General features: G+C 40.0%; 2 non-coding genes across 2 annotated transcripts; both read right to left on the reverse strand.

Moving 5' to 3' along the window:
- Positions 1–1,105: 1,105 nt before the first annotated feature.
- LOC146898857 (small nucleolar RNA R71) lies at positions 1,106–1,212 on the reverse strand. Its single transcript, XR_015024302.1, has one exon. It is a non-coding gene; the product is annotated as a small nucleolar RNA R71 (small nucleolar RNA).
- A 6,619-nt stretch (positions 1,213–7,831) lies between these two features.
- Positions 7,832–7,938, reverse strand: LOC146898858 (small nucleolar RNA R71). The gene has a single exon (XR_015024303.1). It is a non-coding gene; the product is annotated as a small nucleolar RNA R71 (small nucleolar RNA).
- Positions 7,939–11,616: the final 3,678 nt, after the last annotated feature.

Raw genomic sequence — 11,616 nt, forward strand, 5'->3', positions numbered from 1 at the left:
AATCGTTAATCCATCATCCCAAACATCAATTCATAAAGCGAGAGCGGAGTCTTGATGTTGGAACAAGTGAATCTAGACAATAGTTGCAAAACAGTGAAATAGTCTTTGCAACTATTGAGACAAAGTGTAGTTTCAATCCTCTATGCATCTTCTAGTAATCATGTCAGTGAAATAGGCTTGGTTGCTAGAAGTAAACTCTCACCGGACTTTCATCGGAAAGGTGAGGGGCTAAGGGAAACCGGTCTTTAGAAATTAGTGTGTAAACCATGAAATTAGAGGTTTAGGTTTTGTCTAGTGAAGGATTAGTTATTAAGATGAACCAATGATCCTAAGGCCCTTTATTATTATTGTTTTTACCTTCAGCAATCAAACTCTTTCTAATCAACTTTCTCTCCTCTAATCATTCAGTAAAAGTTAATTAAGTTGAACAACTCCCTAGCGGAACGATACTCTACTTACTACTATTACTTCGATAGGCCGTGCACTTGCGGTTTGGCTTTATCAAGTTTTTGGCGCCGTTGCCGGGGAGTTAACTAATTTAATTAGCTTTTCCTTAGTGATTAGAATTCTCTCTTCTTCTTTCTCTTTTTCTTTTTATTTTTAACTTTTTATTTTTTCTGTTATCGTTAACTTCTTGGGTTCTCAACCTTGTATGCGAAGAAGTAGAAATCAAGCGGTATTCATACCCGAGATCGAAAGGTTCTTACATAGAAGAAGGAGAGCAGCACAAAATAACACCGCCATGGCCAATCGCACTCTCAAAGAGTATGCAACGCCGTCTACGGCTGAGCCACAAGCTGTTATTGTGTACCCAACGGTTGAGGATGACAATTTTGAAATTAAGCCTGCCCTACTTAACTTGGTGCAGCAAAACCAATTCTCGGGATCCCCCACTGAGGATCCCAATCTTCACATCTCTGTTTTCCTACGAATTAGTGGAACCATGAAGGAGAACCAAGAAGCCGTAAGACTTCATCTCTTTCCCTTTTCCTTAAGGGATAGAGCTAGCGCTTGGTTCCATTCCCTCGAAGTCGGTTCCATTACTTCATGGGATCAGATGAGGCAAGCATTCCTTGCCCGTTTCTTTCCACCATCTAAAACTGCTAAACTTAGAGACCAAATCACGCGGTTCAACCAAAAAGATGGGGAATCTCTCTATGAGGCGTGGGAGCGTTTCAAAGAAATGCTAAGACTTTGTCCCCACCATGGCCTAGAGAAGTGGCTTATAGTCCACACTTTTTATAATGGCTTGTCTTATACCACTAAGATGTCTGTTGATGTAGCTGCAGGTGGAGCACTTATGAACAAGAACTACACGGAGGCGTATGCCCTAATTGAAGACATGGCTCAGAATCATTACAAATGGACCGACGAGAGAGCCATCTCTAGTTCTTCACCCTCCAAAAAGGAGGCAGGTATACACGAAGTCTCTAACTATGACCACCTTGCTTCTAAAATTGATACACTAACTGAAAAACTTCAAAAACTCAATGTTAGTGCTATCAATTCTGCTTCTACTCCTTCTTGTGAAATATGTGGTATAACTGGTCATGCTGGTGTTGATTGCCAACTAGGTAGTGCTATTAACGGTGTTGAGCAAATGAATTATGCTCAATACAACCAAGGGATGAGACAAAATCAAAATTTTTATAAAAACCAAAATCCCTATGGACAAGTAGCACCACCCGGTTATGCAAACAACCAAAGATTCACTCAAAAATCCAATTTGGAAATTTTGTTGGAAAATTCTATTGCCAACCAAAACAAACAACTTCAAGAACTTAAAAACCAAACTGGATTTCTGAATGATTCTCTCTCCAAGCTCAATACCAAGGTTGATTCTATTGCTACTCACTCTAAAATGCTTGAAACTCAAATCTCTCAAATAGCCCAACAAGTGGCTACCTCTTCCCAAACACCGGGAGTCTTTCCTGGTCAAACCGAAGCCAATCCCAAAGCCCAAGTTAATGTCATATCTTTTAGGGGTAGTAAGTTAGGTGAAACTTTTGCTAAGGTTAAAAACATTGGGAAAGAGAATGTCAAGCCCTTAGGTGATAAAGTTGTGATAGAAGAAGCAAAACCACTTGAAGAAAACAAAACTCCATCCCCCTTAAATCCTGAAAAGCTTAAACTAGAGGGTAAGTTTGAAAAATTTGTTAACATACTTAGGAAGATTTGCATTAAACTTCCCTTTGCTGAAGCTTTGTCTAGGATGCCTCTATATGCCAAGTTTTTAAAGGAAATTTTTTCAAAGAAAAGGGCTATAGAGCATAATGAGACAATAGCCTTGGCTAAGGAAACTAGTGCAATCATCCAAGAAGCACCCCCTAAGCTTAGAGATCCAGGTAGCTTTGCCATACCATGTGAAATTGGGAATGAAACCATAAACAAAGCCTTATGTGACTTAGGAGCTAGTGTTAGTTTGCTGCCTTTGTCTCTTCTTAAAAGGATAGGGATAGGAGAGTTGAAACCTACCGAAATGGAACTGAAGTTAGCAGATCGTTCTACCATGAAACTTGTAGGATTTGTCGAGGACATACCTGTTAAGATAGAGGGGATATACATCCCCACTGATTTTGTAGTCGTTGACATTGAAGAGGACGACGACGTCCCTATAATCCTAGGTAGACCTTTCCTCGCAACTGCGGGAGCTCTCATTGATGTGAAACTTGGTAGGATAGTCTTTCAAGTGAGTGATCAAATGGTAGGATACGAGTTGGAAAATGTTATGAAGGGTCCCGCTCTTTACTCTTGTTGCATGCTTAACGATCATGTTGTGAAAGAACGTTTTATAGCGTCATCTACACAATATGATATCTTTGATCCATTCTAAGGACTCTTTCTAACCGTCAAGCTAATGACATTAAAAGAGCGCTTCGTGGGAGGCAACCCACGCATTTAATTGCTTTTGTTTTGTTTTTCTTTGTTTTAAGTGTTTTTGTAGGTAATTGTCCGAGATGATTCGAAAAAAATAAAAAAAAAATGGAAAAATTTTGAAGCCCCATGACCAGAAAGGTGGCACGGCCCGTGCTAGGAATGGCACGGCCGTGCCAAGTTTTTAAAGCAAAAATTGGCCATGAAGTCAGAAAGATGGCACGGCCCGTGCCAATAGGTGGCACGGCCCGTGCCCGTGTTCTAGCCACTATAAACCCAATTTTTCTTCTTCTTCCCCATTCATTCTCAAACCACAAACCTCTCTCTACCTTCAAACTTCTCTCTAAACCTCCATAACCTTCAAAACTTCAAACCCTCATATCTCCCTCAATTCTTAACCAAATCACTCCATTCTTTCACCAATCAACCACAAACTTCACCCAAAACAAAAACCACCAATCAAAAACATCTTTCATCCATTCAAACCCATAATTCACCAAAACCCTAATCTTTCAAAACCTAACCTAAACACCACAAAACCTTCACCAAACTCCACATCCAAACCAACAAACCTTCCTTAAACATCAACCCCAACCCCAAACCTCTCCTTTCCAACAAAAATTCTCCCAAACCCTAAACCTTCAAAACCAATTCCAACAAGGGTCAAATGGCTTCAAGAAGAAGTGGTAAAGAACCAGCAAGCTCTCAAGGAGGACCTCCCCCAAAGAAGCAAGCCCAAGTGAAGAATCATGGGATCCAGTTCAAAAATAACAAGCAAAGGGACAGGTATAAAAATCTCATCTCTAAACACTTGCATCCTTCTCGTTATCCTGATCCCAACACTTTAGATGTGCTAGAGCTGTTTGATGATGTTTCTAGGTTGATAGGAAAGTTAGGTTGGACTGAATTGCTGAAACCTATGCGGGGTTATGAAAATTTCACTTATGAATTCTTGAGCTCAATAGATTTTACCAAAGATAAGTTGGATTATGATAACCCTAACCATAGAGTTGTTTTCCGGTTAATGAATATTGATTATGACATGTCACTTCAGCACTTTTGTGAAGCCTTAGGTTTTGCAAATGAAGGATATATTCATGATCATTGGGATCCTAGTCTAAAACCGGCTAACTATGACCCAGCTGCCTTTTGGAAACAAATCACCGGTCTTAACAAATACGTCCCTAGGGCGAACAAAGCTAGCAATATTCACAACCCCGTACTTAGGTACCTTCAGAGGGTAATGGCTTGCACTATTTGGGGTAGAACCAAGCTAGGAAACACTAGAACCGATGAATTATTCATTCTATGGGCAATGCTCCACAACCACCCCGTCAATACCTGTTTTTATTTGATTGATCACCTAGACTTTGTCGGTACTAGACCGGCCGGTAGAGGAGACATAGTGGTGGGTGGCATCATTACATATATAGCTAGGTGTTTTGGAGTGGGTGAAGATGAGGGGATCAAACCAATTGAGGGAAACAATAGGCTTAACATAGAGACCCTTATTGCTATGAATTTCATCAAACATCGTCCACCCCTCCATTACCAACTCAAGCTAAATGTGCCAATCATGTTTTTATTGCCTAACCCATCTCGGACTACCACCGAGGTGGAAGAAAATTGGTTGTATGTTAATGATGTGCAGGTTCTTGGTGAGCAAGATGATGATGAGGGAGAAGGTGCTAACTTGCACCATGAAGAGGGGCACCATGGCCATGAAACCGGTGAGCTTCATGAAAATCAAAGATGGACATGGATTCACAATGAAATTGAGAGGATGAGCACCGAGCAACAAAGGCAAGGTGTTGAGATCTCCGGCCTTCGCAATGAAGTTCAAAGGGGCAACCGTGTCAATGATGAAAATAATGAGATGCTCCGTCGGATGATGCAACACCTCCAACTTCAAGGTCCTCCTTACGGACCTCAATAAACAAATGTGAGCTTTCCTCTTCCTCTCTTCTCTTCTTCTTCTTCCTATCTCTCTCATTCTTCTACTTCTACTCCTTCTTCTTCTTCTTTTAATTTCTTTTTCTTTTGAATCATTGAGGACAATGCTTCCCCTAAGTGTGGGGGGGGGGGGGGGGGGGGGCTAATAAAGTGTCTAGAGTCGTAGTGTTCCCAAACTCCCTTGAACTTTATTCTTTTGTTTTGTTTTTTATAGCAAGAGGCATGACTAAGTAGCTTGTTTTTAATGTAAATATGGCATGAAATTTTTTTGTTTTGTCTCTTCTCTAAAGGTTGTTTCTTGTACATAAAAGTAGTTTCTTGTGTTTCTTATGTTCTTGCTACGCCCATATCCTGTTTTAATGTGAAAATTCTCCAATGAGAAAAGCACCCGGTTGCAATCCTTGAGTAAATGTATGAATAGGTATTTTAAGGAACACGTTCTATCTTTAGTGTTAACTTAGACCCTTTAAAGTCTTAAGAGTAAAAGTAGTATAAGTTTGTGTGGGAAAATTAATCAAATTATTCTTAATTGTTATATTCTTTTTAATTTGTTAATGTTAAATGGGGCGGGAGAATGGCACCAACATGTGGGGGAAAGGACAATCCCTAACTTCCTAATTGTGGTGGTGACTCCCTAATTTGAACCTAAAGTGAAACAAATTCATCAATGCTAGGGGGAAAGGACAATTACATCCAAAAAGACTTCCTACGCGGAGATGAAACAAACAATAATTTTGCAGCACTACTTAGGGTGATTTTGAATCTAGGGGGAAAGGACAATTACATCCGAGAAGACTCCCTACGAGGATAGATAGCCCCTAAGCATCTGCAGCCCCCTGTGCTTAATTGTTAAATCTAATTTAATTTTAACTCAAATTCCCATCACTCTTATATGAAATGAAGAAAGGACTTTTCTCGGTTACTTTAGCACTAAGGATAGAACCTATTCCTCATAATATCTGTCTTATACAGGAGCAAGAAAAGGGTTGGACTGCACACACACTCGCTTGAGACTTGATGTTGGGTAGAATAGGTTCATGAGGAATATTTGGAATTGTAATTAGTGTACTTGGAACAAAACCTTTCTTTGAGACTTATGTTCTTAATATTGCCATAAATCAATCTTTGTTGCTGCTATGTTTGCTGCCTTTTGCTTGACGACAAGCAAAGATTCAAGTGTGGGGGAGTTTGATGAGTCATAGATAGTATAATTTATTGCCTTATTTAGTTTGGTTTTATTTTAGATTTGATTTAGTTTTATTGCATTTTATTTTATATTAGAATATTTTGCTTCAAATTATGTTTTATTTTATTTTAGGAATAAATATATGGTGGAAGGTGTCTTGGAGCAAAAGAAAGAGGACTGGAGCAAATACAGCGCAAGAATACGAAGATACGGGACAAAAATATGTTCCCACCAAGTCAGAAGCTTGGCACGGCCAGTGCCAACATGTGGCACGGCCGTGCCACCTCCAGGAGTCTCTTTTGCTGCTTTTTCTTCGGGCCCAAGTTACCCTGTTGCAGCTTTACTGTTTTACCCTTTTAGTTGCTTAGTTTCTAAGTCGATTGTAAAGCTATAAATAGAGTAGCTCTCCACCATGAACAATCATGCTTTACTTTGTTTATTTCAATTGCTATTTTAATAAAAGTCTTTATTTTCCCTTTTACTTTCTTTGCAATTTATTTTACCGTATTTCTCTCTTCTTCCTCCATGTCTACGATGAACATGAGTGAGTAGACTTCTTAGTCTTAGGATTATTGGGGAGTCTAATGACTCAATCCTAAACAAAACATGTCTAAACCCTAATTTCTATGTAACCCTAATTTCTAATCTAGATTCACCGTCTTAACGTGGATTAACAATTATCAAACTGTGGAAGCGAAAGCGGAGGGTTTGATAATCGTTAATCCATCATCCCAAACATCAATTCATAAAGCGAGAGCGGAGTCTTGATGTTGGAACAAGTGAATCTAGACAATAGTTGCAAAACAGTGAAATAGTCTTTGCAACTATTGAGACAAAGAGTAGTTTCAATCCTCTATGCATCTTCTAGTAATCATGTCAGTGAAATAGGCTTGGTTGCTAGAAGTAAACTCTCACCGGACTTTCATCGGAAAGGTGAGGGGCTAAGGGAAACCGGTCTTTAGAAATTAGTGTGTAAACCATGAAATTAGAGGTTTAGGTTTTGTCTAGTGAAGGATTAGTTATTAAGATGAACCAATGATCCTAAGGCCCTTTATTATTATTGTTTTTACCTTCAGCAATCAAACTCTTTCTAATCAACTTTCTCTCCTCTAATCATTCAGTAAAAGTTAATTAAGTTGAACAACTCCCTAGCAGAACGATACTCTACTTACTACTATTACTTCGATAGGCCGTGCACTTGCGGTTTGGCTTTATCAAGTTTTTGGCGCCGTTGTCGGGGAGTTAACTAATTTAATTAGCTTTTCCTTAGTGATTAGAATTCTCTCTTCTTCTTTCTCTTTTTCTTTTTATTTTTAACTTTTTATTTTTTCTGTTATCGTTAACTTCTTGGGTTCTCAACCTTGTATGCGAAGAAGTAGAAATCAAGCGGTATTCATACCCGAGATCGAAAGGTTCTTACATAGAAGAAGGAGAGCAGCACAAAATAACACCGCCATGGCCAATCGCACTCTCAAAGAGTATGCAACGCCGTCTACGGCTGAGCCACAAGCTGTTATTGTGTACCCAACGGTTGAGGATGACAATTTTGAAATTAAGCCTGCCCTACTTAACTTGGTGCAGCAAAACCAATTCTCGGGATCCCCCACTGAGGATCCCAATCTTCACATCTCTGTTTTCCTACGAATTAGTGGAACCATGAAGGAGAACCAAGAAGCCGTAAGACTTCATCTCTTTCCCTTTTCCTTAAGGGATAGAGCTAGCGCTTGGTTCCATTCCCTCGAAGTCGGTTCCATTACTTCATGGGATCAGATGAGGCAAGCATTCCTTGCCCGTTTCTTTCCACCATCTAAAACTGCTAAACTTAGAGACCAAATCACGCGGTTCAACCAAAAAGATGGGGAATCTCTCTATGAGGCGTGGGAGCGTTTCAAAGAAATGCTAAGACTTTGTCCCCACCATGGCCTAGAGAAGTGGCTTATAGTCCACACTTTTTATAATGGCTTGTCTTATACCACTAAGATGTCTGTTGATGTAGCTGCAGGTGGAGCACTTATGAACAAGAACTACACGGAGGCGTATGCCCTAATTGAAGACATGGCTCAGAATCATTACAAATGGACCGACGAGAGAGCCATCTCTAGTTCTTCACCCTCCAAAAAGGAGGCAGGTATACACGAAGTCTCTAACTATGACCACCTTGCTTCTAAAATTGATACACTAACTGAAAAACTTCAAAAACTCAATGTTAGTGCTATCAATTCTGCTTCTACTCCTTCTTGTGAAATATGTGGTATAACTGGTCATGCTGGTGTTGATTGCCAACTAGGTAGTGCTATTAACGGTGTTGAGCAAATGAATTATGCTCAATACAACCAAGGGATGAGACAAAATCAAAATTTTTATAAAAACCAAAATCCCTATGGACAAGTAGCACCACCCGGTTATGCAAACAACCAAAGATTCACTCAAAAATCCAATTTGGAAATTTTGTTGGAAAATTCTATTGCCAACCAAAACAAACAACTTCAAGAACTTAAAAACCAAACTGGATTTCTGAATGATTCTCTCTCCAAGCTCAATACCAAGGTTGATTCTATTGCTACTCACTCTAAAATGCTTGAAACTCAAATCTCTCAAATAGCCCAACAAGTGGCTACCTCTTCCCAAACACCGGGAGTCTTTCCTGGTCAAACCGAAGCCAATCCCAAAGCCCAAGTTAATGTCATATCTTTTAGGGGTAGTAAGTTAGGTGAAACTTTTGCTAAGGTTAAAAACATTGGGAAAGAGAATGTCAAGCCCTTAGGTGATAAAGTTGTGATAGAAGAAGCAAAACCACTTGAAGAAAACAAAACTCCATCCCCCTTAAATCCTGAAAAGCTTAAACTAGAGGGTAAGTTTGAAAAATTTGTTAACATACTTAGGAAGATTTGCATTAAACTTCCCTTTGCTGAAGCTTTGTCTAGGATGCCTCTATATGCCAAGTTTTTAAAGGAAATTTTTTCAAAGAAAAGGGCTATAGAGCATAATGAGACAATAGCCTTGGCTAAGGAAACTAGTGCAATCATCCAAGAAGCACCCCCTAAGCTTAGAGATCCAGGTAGCTTTGCCATACCATGTGAAATTGGGAATGAAACCATAAACAAAGCCTTATGTGACTTAGGAGCTAGTGTTAGTTTGCTGCCTTTGTCTCTTCTTAAAAGGATAGGGATAGGAGAGTTGAAACCTACCGAAATGGAACTGAAGTTAGCAGATCGTTCTACCATGAAACTTGTAGGATTTGTCGAGGACATACCTGTTAAGATAGAGGGGATATACATCCCCACTGATTTTGTAGTCGTTGACATTGAAGAGGATGACGACGTCCCTATAATCCTAGGTAGACCTTTCCTCGCAACTGCGGGAGCTCTCATTGATGTGAAACTTGGTAGGATAGTCTTTCAAGTGAGTGATCAAATGGTAGGATACGAGTTGGAAAATGTTATGAAGGGTCCCGCTGTTTACTCTTGTTGCATGCTTAACGATCATGTTGTGAAAGAACGTTTTATAGCGTCATCTACACAATATGATATCTTTGATCCATTCTAAGGACTCTTTCTAACCGTCAAGCTAATGACATTAAAAGAGCGCTTCGTGGGAGGCAACCCACGCATTTAATTGCTTTTGTTTTGTTTTTCTTTGTTTTAAGTGTTTTTGTAGGTAATTGTCCGAGATGATTCGAAAAAAATAAAAAAAAAATGGAAAAATTTTGAAGCCCCATGACCAGAAAGGTGGCACGGCCCGTGCTAGGAATGGCACGGCCGTGCCAAGTTTTTAAAGCAAAAATTGGCCATGAAGTCAGAAAGATGGCACGGCCCGTGCCAATAGGTGGCACGGCCGTGCCCGTGTTCTAGCCACTATAAACCCAATTTTTCTTCTTCTTCCCCATTCATTCTCAAACCACAAACCTCTCTCTACCTTCAAACTTCTCTCTAAACCTCCATAACCTTCAAAACTTCAAACCCTCATATCTCCCTCAATTCTTAACCAAATCACTCCATTCTTTCACCAATCAACCACAAACTTCACCCAAAACAAAAACCACCAATCAAAAACATCTTTCATCCATTCAAACCCATAATTCACCAAAACCCTAATCTTTCAAAACCTAACCTAAACACCACAAAACCTTCACCAAACTCCACATCCAAACCAACAAACCTTCCTTAAACATCAACCCCAACCCCAAACCTCTCCTTTCCAACAAAAATTCTCCCAAACCCTAAACCTTCAAAACCAATTCCAACAAGGGTCAAATGGCTTCAAGAAGAAGTGGTAAAGAACCAGCAAGCTCTCAAGGAGGACCTCCCCCAAAGAAGCAAGCCCAAGTGAAGAATCATGGGATCCAGTTCAAAAATAACAAGCAAAGGGACAGGTATAAAAATCTCATCTCTAAACACTTGCATCCTTCTCGTTATCCTGATCCCAACACTTTAGATGTGCTAGAGCTGTTTGATGATGTTTCTAGGTTGATAGGAAAGTTAGGTTGGACTGAATTGCTGAAACCTATGCGGGGTTATGAAAATTTCACTTATGAATTCTTGAGCTCAATAGATTTTACCAAAGATAAGTTGGATTATGATAACCCTAACCATAGAGTTGTTTTCCGGTTAATGAATATTGATTATGACATGTCACTTCAGCACTTTTGTGAAGCCTTAGGTTTTGCAAATGAAGGATATATTCATGATCATTGGGATCCTAGTCTAAAACCGGCTAACTATGACCCAGCTGCCTTTTGGAAACAAATCACCGGTCTTAACAAATACGTCCCTAGGGCGAACAAAGCTAGCAATATTCACAACCCCGTACTTAGGTACCTTCAGAGGGTAATGGCTTGCACTATTTGGGGTAGAACCAAGCTAGGAAACACTAGAACCGATGAATTATTCATTCTATGGGCAATGCTCCACAACCACCCCGTCAATACCTGTTTTTATTTGATTGATCACCTAGACTTTGTCGGTACTAGACCGGCCGGTAGAGGAGACATAGTGGTGGGTGGCATCATTACATATATAGCTAGGTGTTTTGGAGTGGGTGAAGATGAGGGGATCAAACCAATTGAGGGAAACAATAGGCTTAACATAGAGACCCTTATTGCTATGAATTTCATCAAACATCGTCCACCCCTCCATTACCAACTCAAGCTAAATGTGCCAATCATGTTTTTATTGCCTAACCCATCTCGGACTACCACCGAGGTGGAAGAAAATTGGTTGTATGTTAATGATGTGCAGGTTCTTGGTGAGCAAGATGATGATGAGGGAGAAGGTGCTAACTTGCACCGTGATGAAGGAGAAGGTGCTAACTTGCACCATGAAGAGGGGCACCATGGCCATGAAACCGGTGAGCTTCATGAAAATCAAAGATGGACATGGATTCACAATGAAATTGAGAGGATGAGCACCGAGCAACAAAGGCAAGGTGTTGAGATCTCCGGCCTTCGCAATGAAGTTCAAAGGGGCAACCGTGTCAATGATGAAAATAATGAGATGCTCCGTCGGATGATGCAACACCTCCAACTTCAAGGTCCTCCTTACGGACCTCAATAAACAAATGTGAGCTTTCCTCTTCCTCTCTTCTCTTCTTCTTCTTCCTATCTC

The sequence above is a fragment of the Medicago sativa genome, chromosome 8, assembly GCF_051527215.1.
Source record: "Medicago sativa cultivar Bolivia chromosome 8, Bolivia_mono, whole genome shotgun sequence".
Lineage (NCBI taxonomy): Eukaryota > Viridiplantae > Streptophyta > Magnoliopsida > Fabales > Fabaceae > Medicago > Medicago sativa.